Source organism: Chenopodium album, chromosome 1 (assembly GCF_948465745.1).
Source record: "Chenopodium album chromosome 1, dcCheAlbu1.1, whole genome shotgun sequence".
Classification (NCBI taxonomy): domain Eukaryota; kingdom Viridiplantae; phylum Streptophyta; class Magnoliopsida; order Caryophyllales; family Amaranthaceae; genus Chenopodium; species Chenopodium album.
Window position 1 is genome coordinate 24,507,751 of NC_137834.1, and position 14,500 is coordinate 24,522,250.

At 33.6% G+C, this 14,500-nt stretch overlaps 1 long non-coding RNA gene and 1 pseudogene across 1 annotated transcript; one reads left to right on the forward strand and one right to left on the reverse strand.

The window, feature by feature from the left end:
• Positions 1–9,299: 9,299 nt before the first annotated feature.
• On the reverse strand, positions 9,300–10,360 carry LOC145574663 (uncharacterized). Its single transcript, XR_014098135.1, has 2 exons — positions 10,138–10,360; positions 9,300–9,517 (listed from the first exon to the last, which is right to left on the reverse strand). It is a non-coding gene; the product is annotated as an uncharacterized LOC145574663 (long non-coding RNA).
• Positions 10,361–12,816: 2,456 nt separating this feature from the next.
• LOC145629923 (uncharacterized) overlaps positions 12,817–14,500 on the forward strand; it is a 32,303-nt pseudogene continuing 30,619 nt past the window's right edge.

The window sequence follows — 14,500 nt, forward strand, 5'->3', positions numbered from 1 at the left end:
TCAAGCAACATAATAATAATCATTATAACAATAATCATAATTATAAAAATAATCATAATAATCATGTTAAAGTACAATAATAGCAAGATCCTAGGCATGATACTAACAAGATAAATAACAAACCATAGCATGTCACTAAACAATAAAAATTAAAGCTTTAGCCCTAACATGATACTAACATGATATTAAGAAAGAAAATAGGAAGCATCATAGAAATCATAATTGATATAAGAAACTTATTCTTTACCCTAAACGTCATACTAAGAAAAGCGTCCTAACATGATAATAGAAATCAAAATAACAACCTAAACATGATTTCTATATCATAATATCAATTAAACAATTAAAACACTTACTTGGATGCCTCGTATCTCTTTCTAATAACAAAATACACACGTTATTAACTTCAAGGAAAATATAAAATCAAACAATTAAATTAAATAATTGAAATAGAGATTTGGGACCAAACCCTTAGAAATATCAAACCTTTCACGTTTAGGGCGAAGGCAAATTCGAAATTGGCTAGGTGTATCTACTGCTAATGTATGAGGAATTTTGTTTGTAAAAAGGCTAGGCTAGAAAGAGGGGGAGAGAGAATAAGCTTTAGCTTAGAGAGAGAGAGAGAGAGAAGAATTAGAGAATTCTAGTTAAGATTTGATGATTGAAAACGGAGGTCTAAGGACGCTATTTATATAAAATAGTCCGAAATTGATAGAAACGAATCAGAATTTGAAAGGGAATAAAACACGCCTCTGTCGCCAGGCAATAGGGTCCGTCATTTGGCGCTGCAAGACAGTTTTTGTGGATTTTGTTTTTATCATATCTTTTGATCCAGAAGTCCAATAAGTCATATAATATGTCGTAAGAAAGCTCTTGAAGTCTACTTTACAACCCAATGAAATCAGATTAAAATCATTTATAGTTAAAAAGATATGACCGAAATAGTGGAAGGGTGTCAGTTTTGGATAGAGTTTCATATTCAATTCATATCTTTTTTGTTATAGCTCGGATTTAATATTATAATATATCATTGGGAAGAAGCACTAATGTAGGTTTGATATGTATTTGCAAATACATATCAAACGTTAAAATATTGAAAAGTATTGTAAAGCACATGAGGGTGAGAGAAAAGGAGGAGAGAGATGGGCACGTGGGACCAGTTTTAAATGTACTAATGAAAGCTTATATAATATCATTGGCTATGTAGTGATACTATTTCTACACGTAGTTAGTACCACTGAATGAATATACAGTACTATTGAATGAATATATAGTACCACTGAATGTTCAATGATACTATTTGATCATCTAGTTATACTATTAATCACACAGTGGTACACTTAAATTCATCACATGGGGGTGAGAGAAAGGAGGAGAGAGATGGGTAAATTTCATGCGAAATGTCTCTTATGCCCCTTGATATGTATTTCCAGGTTCCTATCAAACCTCCCTTTGGAAGGCCTCATGTCATTGGAATGATAATTTCAAGATATATCCAACCATATAAGATTTGGATAAAGATTACTAGGCACGAAAATAATATCTGAATATATTCTATTTTGTACAAAACAAGGATTCTCAAAAGGAGTAGTTTTATTCAATTTCAAACTCTTTGAAACATAATTATCAATCCTAACTCCATTAGGATTTAAGAGAACCTTCTAGAGTATTCTAGAAGACTATAATTATCTTAATAGCTTTAGTAATGATAATTAATAATAGGCCCTCCTCTAGATCATTGGGCCGTATGTAAAAACCAAACCGGGCCCAGTTTAGTATTTTGGCCATAACTTCCTCATTATTCATCGGAATTGGGCTTATAATATATCGTTGGAAATTTCTTTTCAAGCCCCATCCAACTACACTATTATTGGACCCTTATCATGGACCAAAATAAATAAGAATGCACGTTTTTTATAAATAGGGTAAGAAAAGAAATATTTTCAAAAACAGAAAGAAGATATATTTTAATAAAATCATCCTCATCACTAGACCTTTTACACTTTTTCTATGTTTCATAATCAAATGACATGAAAGGTATTCATCATTGGGTTTGGTTTTGGGGAGACACATTTGTGTTTCTACAGAAGCCCCCACTTTGACTGAGTTTGAAAAAACGCAAGTTTCGAAAACAAAAGTCAAAGTAGTGATAGGGATGGAGAATGATTCAGAACGTTATGCAATCCTAAATCAATCTTGTAACGCCGATACCTGCAAACTAGTGTTAGTTAAAAATGATAAAAGAGTTAAGAAACGCGTATCTTGCATCGTCGAGCACACGTCTCTGGAGGTAACTGATTTGTTGATGCATTTGCTGTCGTAATAACCTTCCACAAGCTAGGAAACGCCATCTTGCTGTTTTGATGTTCACTCGTGTAGACACCCAAATGTGTCTCCCCAAAACCAAACCCAGTGGTGAATACCTTTCATGTCATTCGATTATCGAACGAGGTGAAAGTGTGAAAAGTCTAGTGATGAGGATGTTTTTATTAAAATATCTCTTCTTTCTGTTTTTGAAAATACTTCTTTTCTTACCCTATTTATGAAAAACGGGCATTCCAGTTTAGTTTGGTCCATGATAAGGGTCAAATAATAGTATAGTTGGATGGGGCTTGAAAATACCTTTCCAACGATATATTATAAGCCCAATTCCGATGAATAATGAGGAAGTTATGGCCAAAATACTAAACTAGGTCCGGTTTGGTTATTATATGCGGCCCAATGATCTAGAGGAGGGCCTATTATTAATTATCATTCCTAAAGCTATTAGGATTGATTATAGTCTTCTAGAATACTCTAGAAGGTTCTTTTAAATCCTAATGGAGTTAGGATTGATAATTATGTTTCAAAGAGTTTGAAATTGAATAAAACTACTCCTTTTAAGAATCCTTGTTTTGTACGAGATGGAATATATTCAGATATTATTTTCGTGCCTCATAATATTTATCCAAATCTTATATGGTTGGATAGATCTTGAAATTATATTTCCAATTATATATTATAATATTAATTTCGAGCTATTCCAAAAAAAGATATGAAAGAGATATGAAACTCTATCCAAAACTGACACCCTTCCACTTTTTTGGCCATATCTTTTTATCTACAAATTATTTTAATCTGATTCTAATAGGGTTGGAAAGTAGACTTCAAGAGCTTTCCAACGACATATTATATGCCTTATTTGGACTTCTGGATCAAAAGATATGATAAAAACAAAATCAGCAAAAACTGTCTTGCAAAGCCGGACGACAGGCCTGTCTCGCGACAACGTCGTGTTTTATTCCTTTTCGAACTCCGATTCTTTTTTTACCTAAACCGGACTGTTTTCGTTATAAATAGCGTCCTTAGACCTCCGTTTTTAATCATCAATTCTCCAATCAATTCTCACCAACTCTCATTAAGAAATTCTTGATATTCTCTCTCTCTTTCTAAACCAACCCTTTTACAAACAAAATTCCGCATTCACAAGATCTAGACACACCTAGCCAATTTCGAAGTTGCCTTTGCCATAGACGTGAAAGGTTTGATATTTATGATGGTTTGGTCCCAAATCTAGTCTAAGCTTTCTTAAAACTTTCTTTCAATTATTTAATTTAATTGTTTGTTTTATTATTTTCCTTGAAGTTACTAACTTGTGTATTTTGTTATTAGAAAGAGATACGAGGCATCCAAGTAAGTGCTTTAATTGTTTTTATTGATATTATGATATAGAAATCATGCTTAGATTATTATTTTGATTCCTAGTATCATGTTAGGTTGTTTTATTGCTTCCTAGTATCATATTTAGGGTGATTTGCTTATATCAATTATGATTTCTATAATGCTTCCTATTTTCTTTCCTAATATCATGTTAGTATCATGTTAGGGCTAAAGCTTTGATCTTTGATGTTTAGTGACATGCTAGGGTTTGTTATTAATCTTGTTAGAATCATGCCTAGGATCTTGCTATTATTATGCTTTAGCGTTGATATGATTATTTTAAATATGATTATAATTGTTATAATTTATGATGATTATTGTTGCTTGATTATATTTATTGTTATTGCTTGGTCACGCCTTTTACGCATGTTTCAAGGGAATTTGTACTTGCAATCACGCTTAATAAGATAATTAATAATCTTGTTTAGGGTTAATTTGATTATAATTCAAGTGATCGCCAATAATAGATTTATTTGTGCATTAATATTCAACCAACATAGATAAACAGGTTTAGGGTAAACCTATTGATTGCATGTTAGTCAGAAAGCGAACATGAATACGAGAAGAATAAAGTAGAGGCCTATTATTAGGGCAGGTTCTTTCTCTTTTAGATTGGATTTGTACCTTCATCCCCGAACTTTCAGTCTTAGTTCCAGACCTATTGGAGTTGACGATCTCATGGATCGTTAAGGGGTGTAACCTTCATCCTGTGAACGGTTTACAAGTTCCTATAACTTGTTGGCGACTCTTTTGCTATATCTTCCTTCCCTTTGGACGCCACCGTAATTTAGTGTATGATCACAGTGGGGTTCAAGTTTGGGGTAATGCTTGAAATACTCCCTACAGTTTTTGGCAACTCCACTGGGAGGATTTTTATTTCAATTCGTAAAATTTATTTTGGAAATTATTTAGAATGAGTGGATGAGACTCGAAAAAATCTAAGTATTTCATTTGCGTAATTTTGATTAACATTATTGTCATATGCATAAAAAAGGTTCTTATTGGAAAGACCATCCGTAATGAGTAAAAAACATAGGATTTTTTTTACACGTAGGAAATTTGAGGAATATCTTTCACATCTAGGATCGAAATAATGTTGCAAAAAACTGGAAAATTTAAGAATACAGAAAGTTGATGAGGCATGTAGGAACTGACGTCTAGAGAACAGAGCCTGTCGCCGAAGATATGGCTCTGTTGCCGAGCGACAATTCTATCACCAGGCGACAGGGCTATATCGCGGCGACAGTCCCTGTTGGCTGGCGATGCGTTCTTCCAATACCAAGCCAGAAATATGCGTTCTTGTTTTGACTAGTTCTAGCACTGTTGGCTTGATTCTACTTCCCGATTGAGTTTTTCTCACTTTTTTGTAACCCATATGTGTTCTACATATGAACATAACTGTTGAAGCTTAAGGTTTTGATGATGATGAACTTAAACTAAAGCAAACTCTACTAATAAAGGTTTTTAAGTGTTGGATTAGTTTAGGTGAAATTGATCTTGGTGATGGAAGAAGTAACTTAAGCTAAGAAGACTAAAGGAGCCTTTAAACAGAAAGTTAAATAAAGTTGAAGAAGAGTTCTCTAACAAGAACTAAGTTCCCTAACGGGAACGTTCCCTAACAAGAACTTGAAGACAGCAAGATGAGGTGTCAGCCTGGACTGCGAGTGAAGACAGTAAGTTCCTTTAGGAACTTAGCCTGTATGACGCCCAAGTAATCTTCCTTACAGAATGTGGCGCAACAATATTATTTAGCTAAGATTTTATCTTCTTGATTTTTTGTTAAATATGTTAAGTAGGTTATGCATAAGATTTATTAGAAGCGTGACAAGTTGCTTGGTAAATAAAGATAAAATTGGAAAAGATAAAAAGATAGATTTTATGAAAAGATTTTATTTAAAATTGGTTTCTTAAAATCGGTTTTAAAAGATTTTATTCTATATTTTGTTATCTTATTTTCCGGAAAAGATTATCTTCTAAATACGATTTTCTTAAAACCGTGTCTTGAAGATAAGTTAAGTTAACTTATTTATCTTTTAGAAAACTTACTTTCTATATAAGTCATACTTGTATAAATAGTAGAGGTTGAAATGGTTTAGGTTTTTGTGAGTTTTATGCGTGAAGAAAATCACAGAGCATCAATTGAGTAAGTTTACCAAGCTTCTAATCTTGTCATATTAGCTTCGGATTTTGTGCATAAGCTTACCTATCATATACTAGGTGTCATACACTTGTATTGGTTGGGGTTATTTGGGTGAGTTTGTTATTTTTACATCGCATACAGTTTATGTAAGCTTCTAGTGTGAAGCTGAGAGTTTTGTACTTTGGTAGTACGAGAGAATCTAAGTGTGGGACTTAGATTGGGTAGGATAGGGTCCTATCGAGTAGCAAGTTTCCGAGTAGGAACTTGTAAGTAAAGGTCTGTGCGTAATAGGTTGTAACTTGGTGTTTGCCCTATTATAGTGAAGGTGTTTGTGTTTGAAATCCCTAAGGTAGGGTCGAGGTTTTACTTCCAGTTGGGCCCTGGAAGGTTTCCTCGTAAAATCTGTGTGTCTTTGCAAGTTCCTATTTGTTTGCTTTATTATTCCGCAAAAGTAGTCATTAGGAACTCAATACAATTCACCCCCCCTCTTGTATTAATCGTCTCAACTAACAATAACCCTCTAGGAATTCATGCTCCATCTACCTGATTGAACGCTCTGAGCAACAAAGGGTACATCCAAGAATGTTGAATTCACCAAACCATGGAAGCGAGTTTAACTTGCGGGGTCCCATCCACGCGCGCCAACCCTTCCAAAGGAAGGGATTCCGCGCGGTGCATCCGGACTCATAACCATGGACCCTCTTTGACTAACCCATATCCAGAACTTTAGAGAACTAGAGCCATGGTTAGGTTGCAAACTCATTGCATCATATTGTGACTACTTGACTACTTGTGCATCTCTTACTTGTGCATACTTATTATGTGACTAAACTAACCTTTTGGTTTGACTTGTGTTTATAAATAAGTCTTAATAAACTAACCAATGACTAAAGGGCTTTGCTTAATTAATTTATTAATTAATTTGAGTTAAAAAATATACCTTAAATCGAGTCATAGTTCCTTTAAGTCAACCCGGATTTTTATTCTCGTATACTGCACAAGCGTCAACCTGTTTTTGGTAATATCCGGAGTTCTAGGAAGAGCTACGAGTCGTAAAACCTATGGATCTGTAGCCCCAAGTTTTATATTTAATTTGGCGTTGGTTTCATCCCAATCAGAGTCACATATCAAAAGTTATGACTAAAATACCACAGCCTATCCAGTTTAATGCATATACATGAAGTCTTAACTTAGTCTTCGCTTGAGTCTAGTCACATAGTCTAGCCACATGGTCATGACACGAGTCTTAAAATGTCACCTACACTCACTAGTCTTAGCACACACTTTGTATATGTCACCATGACCATGTCTTAGGTTCAAGCATGAGTCGGTTTTTTCCGTCATTTGAGTTGGGGGTACATTCTATTCCTAATTTTTTCATATATCTCCATCTACATCATCATCGTCATTTGAGTTGAGGGTCCATTCCATTTCTATTCTCTCCCATATCCTTTTTCAATCTATTGCATGTTCAATTGAGCTTGAGCCAAAAATAATAAAAAGCTTATCCCTAATTTCCCTTTCCACGGTATTTGGTCAAGGAGAGAAGGGCGATTAATCAAAGACAACACCTTTATTCAAGTTCAACTTTTTGATAAACCGATTCGTTAAAAGAGAAAAGCTAAGAACACAATGGCAAGTCAAGAAGAAGTCAATCAGCTTAAGAAGCAAATGGCAGACGTGACTGAGTTGCTAAAGACGTTAACCCTCCAAATCAATGACCCTGTGAAGCAAAAACAAATGGAGCTCATGCAAGAAAGCTTGAGAAAAATATCTAATGACTATAGATTCCAGGGCATTAGCTCACAAGGGGTCTCGGTGGACAAGGAGCTTCTTCCGCAGAAGTTCAATGCCAACGACTGAGAGGGTAAAGTCGTATCCCCTAATCAAAAGTAAATACCTAAGTCCTCTAACTAAAGTAGGTAGGGAAGTAGGGTCGAACTCCACAGGGAAACAAGTCTTTCTACTCCTAATTAATTATTATAATCTAAATTATCTAAGTAACCAATATTTTTGGGAATAAATTCTATACTACGAAGAATAAGGTCGGAAGAAATAAAATAGGGAGAAATTAATTATTAAAAGACCTAGGGCATAGGTTCACTAATAAACAATATTCCAGGGCAAATCATAATAAGCAATCATCAAGCATTGATTAATCAGATTATAAAGGGTTTTCGCTACATATTATAATCACAGAGTTAATTTACCGGTATTAAATCTCATCTGTCGAATCTCGACTTAACCATTTATAAATTAGTCCGCCTATTGAAACTAAGCTTAAACATCAATTCTCATCTGTCGAATCTCGAATTAATATTGCTAAACTCATACAATTAAATCTGGCCAAACCTAATTGCATAGCATTAAATCAATCAATAGGAAATTAACCAAGCATTGATAATCAACAATCACAAAATTACCCCTTCATATTATTTATTATATCCCCATAAACCCTAGAAATAAAACTACTCAAGCATCATCATAACTAAACTAATCAAATAAACAAAGTAAAACATAATCAAAGAAGTAAATAAAATAACTGAAATTAAAAGAGAAGAAATTGTTACCAAAAGAAATCTGGATTAATGAAAGTAATTAATAACAAAAGTTGAGAGAGAATTTAAGAAAGAGAAAAATCCTAAGTAGAGAGAGAAAGTCTAAAAAAGAAGGTTATTAGAATTTTCGTCATAATTCGTACTTAAACATTTCTCAAAACAAAAATTAAAACTAATCTAATCAGCTCTAAGAAAAACACGCGCCCGATCGGGCCCGCCTTTTTTACAACGCCCTACTGGTATGCCGCGCCCGATCGAGCTTACGCTCACCCGATCGGGCGCGCTTCTTCCTTGAAGGTGCTTGTGCGCGCATCCGCCCGATCGGGCCCGGTCTTCTTCTTCGAGGCTTGGATTTCGATTGGACTCAATTTCTCGGCCCAATCTGGATTTCCTCATCGGGTCTTGATTAATCGATCCAATAGCCCCAGTATCTCATACCGAGCCCTTAATCATCGGCTCTCACCGATCCTGGGCTTTAAGAGTGGCCGTGTCCTTCTAGCTTCCGTAGTTGATCCATAAAAACCCGAGAAAATGCTCCAAAAGTGCAATTTCCTGTAAAACTCAACTAAAACTATGAAAACACTAGCACTAGGCGAAAATATGAATTGGCCACCGGTTCAAAACCCCCCAATGCCACCGGTTTTGAATCGGTGGTCATTTGGGGGGTGGCAATACTCCGAAGCAAGGCCACCGGTTCAAAACCGGTGGTAAAAAGGGGTATTGCCACCAGTTAACCAGTGGCAATTATCGTTTCGTGCTTTTTTTCTTTTTGGGTATTAATTATTTTTGCCAACGGTTAACCGGTGGCAATAACATGTATACATAATTTTTTTTTTTTTGTCTTTTTCAAAAAGAAATATAACAGAACAATTCAGTCAAAAAAAATTACAAACATCAAAATATAAATCAAAACAATATCAATCTATATAATCGAAATTTTATTTACAATATAAATCAATAAAATTGATCAATTACAACATATAAATTTTAAAAAAAAAATTTACAATACAAATAAAAAAAAAAAAATTACAGCATCAAAATAAAAAAAAAAACCCCATACAACATCAAAAACAATATTCCTGCATCATGATTCTTCGATTTAAGATCTAAATCAATATACCTGCATCAATCAAAACAAAAAAATAAATCGACTAATATACATAAGCTGCGAAAAAAAAAAAACACATAACACTATGCATGTATCTATAAATCGAGCATGTACCCATAAATTGATTAAAATCATTATAAAAAAAAACCCAGAAAAAGCATGTACCCATAATTAAAATCGAATTAAACCCATAAGAAGATTGAATAAAAATCGAATAGAAATCGAATTAAAATCGATTTTAAAACTCAGAAAATTCGATTTAAAAAACCCAGAAATTAATAAAACTCACAACCAAATGTGAAAAAAAAAACCAGATTTAAGAAACCCTGAAAAACCCAGAAAAATTTCGAAAAACCCAGAAAAACCAGATTTATGAAACCCAGAAAAGCCCGAAAAAATTTCGAAATCAATTAAACACAGAAAATTTTCGAAAATTAATTAAACCCATAAAAATTTCGAAATCAATTAAACTCATAAACCCAGAAAAATCCATTTCGAATTTGGACAAAGATAACAAAAACCCACCCACCTTAAACCGTCATAAACACAACCACCACCAAAACCACCACATCCCTCGAATTCCACCAAAAATAACAAAAAACAAAATAGAAATAAGAAATAAGAGAGATTACCTCGAATTTCAACAAAAACCCTCAAAATTATATTGAATTTAGGAATAGTCAGTGTTGCTCTTGCTCATGCATGTCCTCGAAATGAAAGAAAAGGAGATGAGAAAGAGAAGGAGACGGAATAGTCGATGTTGCTCTTGAATTTCTGGTTTTTTGAGATGAGAAGGAGTCGAAAAAGAAGAGAGAGAAGGAGATGAGGAAGAGAAGGAGGAGAGAGGAGAGAGAAAGAGAAGGAGGGGAGGGAGAAAGAGGACGGCTGAGAAAGAGTGGAGTAAGTGAGGTAGGGTTAGGGTTTATAAGGGGGCAGTTTTTTTTTTTTTTTTAATCACAAACCCACCGGTTTGAACCGGTGGGAATAACATTTTCCCCACCGGTTTGGTTTGAACCGGTGGCAATAATATATCCCCACAATCCCGCCCATTTTTCCCTTTTTTTCCCCACCGGTTTTTAAAAACCGGTGGCCATTGAGCGGTGCCTTTTTGCTTTTTTCTACTAGTGTAGAAAACACAAATTAGTAATAAAAGTGGCCCTAAAGAGCCAAAAACACTACTAATAATGACCACGGGACGGGGGTAAAACACTATATAAATTGGACATATCAAACTCCCCCAAGCCAAACCTTTGTTTGTCCCTAAGCAAAGAGCTCATCAATGAACATATAAAACATGCCTCATCCCAATAAACAAAATCAAGCACAAACGATTCAAGATAAGTCTAATGAACATGCTTCAATGTCAATCAATCTCCTTCATCTAATTACCATTCATCCCCAACAATTGTCAAGTAAAGCAAACCACATGAGCATATAGAATTCAAGACTAGTGCTTACACACTCAACTCTCATTTATGTGGCGAGTAAAAGATGTACTCGATCGCTCTCCAACCAACCCCTTTATTTGTGAACAATTCCCTCAGCTCCCATCTCACACTCTCGTGTGTTTAAAACAATGAACGCTCAACCTACTAGTCGACTCGAAATATGTCAAATCATAACTTGCATTGATAAACAACACTTTCACATTCATACAACTCTATGCACAAAGGTCGGAAGGTCTTTAAAGCTTGTAATGTAAGGCTAGGGTAAAGGGTAGGATAAATTTGGGAATATATATGTGAGAGAAAAGCTATGCATTAAGGGAGTAAAATCCTACTAAACCCATGATAAAAAATAAATGATGATCATACATCTCCAACAACATAACTAACTCCAACAAAAATCTACCAAATACAACTCCAAACAATATAAACAATCTTAACACTTACAATTTCACTCATAAGAATATAATAATATGGAATAGAGTGAATTGAAACAAACTTTGAACCACTTATTCTTTTTCTTTTTTTTTTTTTTTTTCAAACTTGAACTCTTTTTTTTTCTTTTGAATTTTTTTTTTTCTTGAACAACCTTCAAATAGAACATTTGAACATATGAAACAACTTTTTTTTTTCTTCTTTGCTCTTTTTTTTTTCTTTTTACCTCATATTGGAAATTTTCAACTTTGTAACATAAAACATCAATATTTTCCAATCATAATATCAAAGAACAATCACTCTTCTTTTATTCCCAAATCGTGCAAATAATGTGCACACCACAACTCCCTCACCTCACCAATTAATAGCTCCCCCAAGCCAAGCTTGGAACTAGTAACCAATGGGGCTCATATAAGCTTGTAATGTGGCTAAATAAACAATAAAATGGCACAAGCAACAACATTGGGTAACAAGAAGGGAACAAATGTATCTAATATCGTCTGAAGGCTTCCTAAGAGAACAAATGCCTTCGTCCTCCTCAATGTGCATAATATTGAGCTATATAAACATTAAGGAAAGTCAAATTAAAAACTTGAGTTTTTGTCACTAGATCTACCTTGGGTTTACACACGAAATGTCTTAATCCCCCGAGATAATTCAAATTAATTATTTTCATGAAGATTGCTTCAAAAATCTTATACGCACAATTTTCACATAAAATTAAAAATACCTAGATTTCATTTTTTTATTTATAACAAGCAAATTTGAAATTCTAAGGAAGAGAAATGCATGTCTCTTCAAAAAAAAAAAAAATTAAATAAATAAATACATGAGTTTTAACAATTTTTTACCAATTGGTGTGGACTTAATTAATTGATATAACACATATTTCACCCACTTTATCTCCTAATATTATGCGTTACCCCTCAATTTTACATCACATCTTGGCACGCACGAACCATCAATCTCTCTCTTTGTGCCTGACTTTGTTTTCTTTTACACTTTATTCCCTTTTTTCTTCACATTTTTAAGGAAATTGTTATGCAACTAAGTTCTAATAATTGCACAAAATTTGGTTAAACGTCATTACTTTGAGACTTGATGAAATGGGAAAGAAGAAGGAAATCATTCAATTAGATCGAGAGTCTGTAATTCCTGTTCTCAAACCAAAGTTGATTGATGGTTTTACACAACAAATTGGTAATATTATATGTATTTTTTTAATATAATTTTCATTTTGTAGTTACTTTCTTGTTTAATTTATTTAATAATATCAATAGGAAAATTTGAGAGAAAGGAATTTTTAAAATGACTTGTTTGTAAGAAAGGACCTTATATACGAAAAAGTGTCAGATTAGGATCTTACTTCAAAAAAAAAAGTTGTAAAATGAGACTTATTTCATAAAAAACATTGCGAGATGGGATCTTTTGATGGATTTTGGCATTGTGGAGGTGGTGTTCGGCGAAAATTTAAAGGTACAGCAGCCTGTACCTAGCAAGGTACATACAAAAAAAACGCGGAAAGAACATATAGCAGTTTTTTAAAGAACATAAAGCTGTTTTGTAAAGAACATATAACTGTTTTGTAAAGAACATCCAATTTTATGTTATTTTATACATTTAAAGAACACCCGTAATATTTATAAAGAACATGAATATATTAAGTGATTAACATTATTTATGTATATTCACCATAATTTATAATAATAAAAAAAAAAAAAAAAAATCAAAGAACATTTCACAATAAGTAATTAGCATTATATCACAAATAAAAGTACATTACACTGACAATTAAAGAACATGAACATATGTTCTTTTCACTATTTTTTTAATATCAATATGTTCTTTTTACTTTAGATATACGTTCATTACTTTTTAATAGTATGTTCTATTCGTTACAACGGTATGTTCTTTACACGTGTGTAATATGTTCTTTTCGCGAAACGGTTGTACGATAGATGCAAGGTACCCACGCCTGTAGGAACCACACACTGGGTTTTCGGGGGTAGGTGGATTTCAGCGAGCTAGGTAGAGGTGGTATTTGGGGGTTTGTATAGGGTTTCGGCGAGGTGGAGGTGGTTTTTGAGAGTCGGGGTGAGATTTCAGCCTGGTGGAGATGGTTTTTGAGGGGTTCGATGTGGGATTTGAGTGAGGTGGAGGTGGTTTTTAGGGGTCAATGTGGGATTTAGGGAAGGTGGAGATGGTTTTCGAGGGTCAAGGGTGGGATTTCGACGAGGTAGAGGTGGAGTTATGCTGAAAATGAATTTTGCAAGTTTAGTGGGATGTTGACGAATTGAGTTGCTTCATTTAACGTTGTGATGCTAATATTTTATATTCTTTTTTCTTTGAAACATAAGTTGTAGGGTAAATTTTCCGCCTTTTCCATGGTTATAAAACTACCCTAGTTAAATATATTTCAAAAGAGTAATTATTTTGTTGATTAAATAATAGTAATTATGCATAATATATCGTTCATATGTTTTGGCAGAAAGTAGGGCAGAATAGGAGGAATTTTTAACATTTTGTAAGAGAGTTGAATACACAATTCGAGCTTGGTACCTTGTACAATTTGAAGAGATGATGGTAACTTTTATGGCTTAATGTAATTAAGTTATATATAATCATTATTTAATTAAGATAATTTTAGTTGACAAATATTCTGATGAATATATTTTGAACGTAATTATAGCAACTATTCACCCTTTTTGAACCTGTTTGGAGCTCGTAAATTAGAAGAGCGTAATCTTTCTGAAGACGAAATTGATGAACTTGAGCAAAAGTTTCTTGTTCTTTTATTTCAGGTACCATCTTACTGATTATAGTAGATGTTTTCTTTATCAACTAAATACATGCACTTGACTTGTGATAAACTAATAATGTGTCTATGAAGCAAGTTCGCTAAAAGAGGAGACTTTTTCACAAACACAAGGGATTGCCCAAAGGCCTAATTTTCAACATTAAAAGAAAATTAAATGCTCAATGCTTAAAATTGTTAGCAACCTTTTTTTATCTTTAAACTATTTGTTGCGCCTCTAAATGAGTTAAATAAGGAGGAATTGAAGGAAAGAGTAAAAAACCGATGTGCTTTTTATAAGTTAAGAAGTGTGGAAAATAG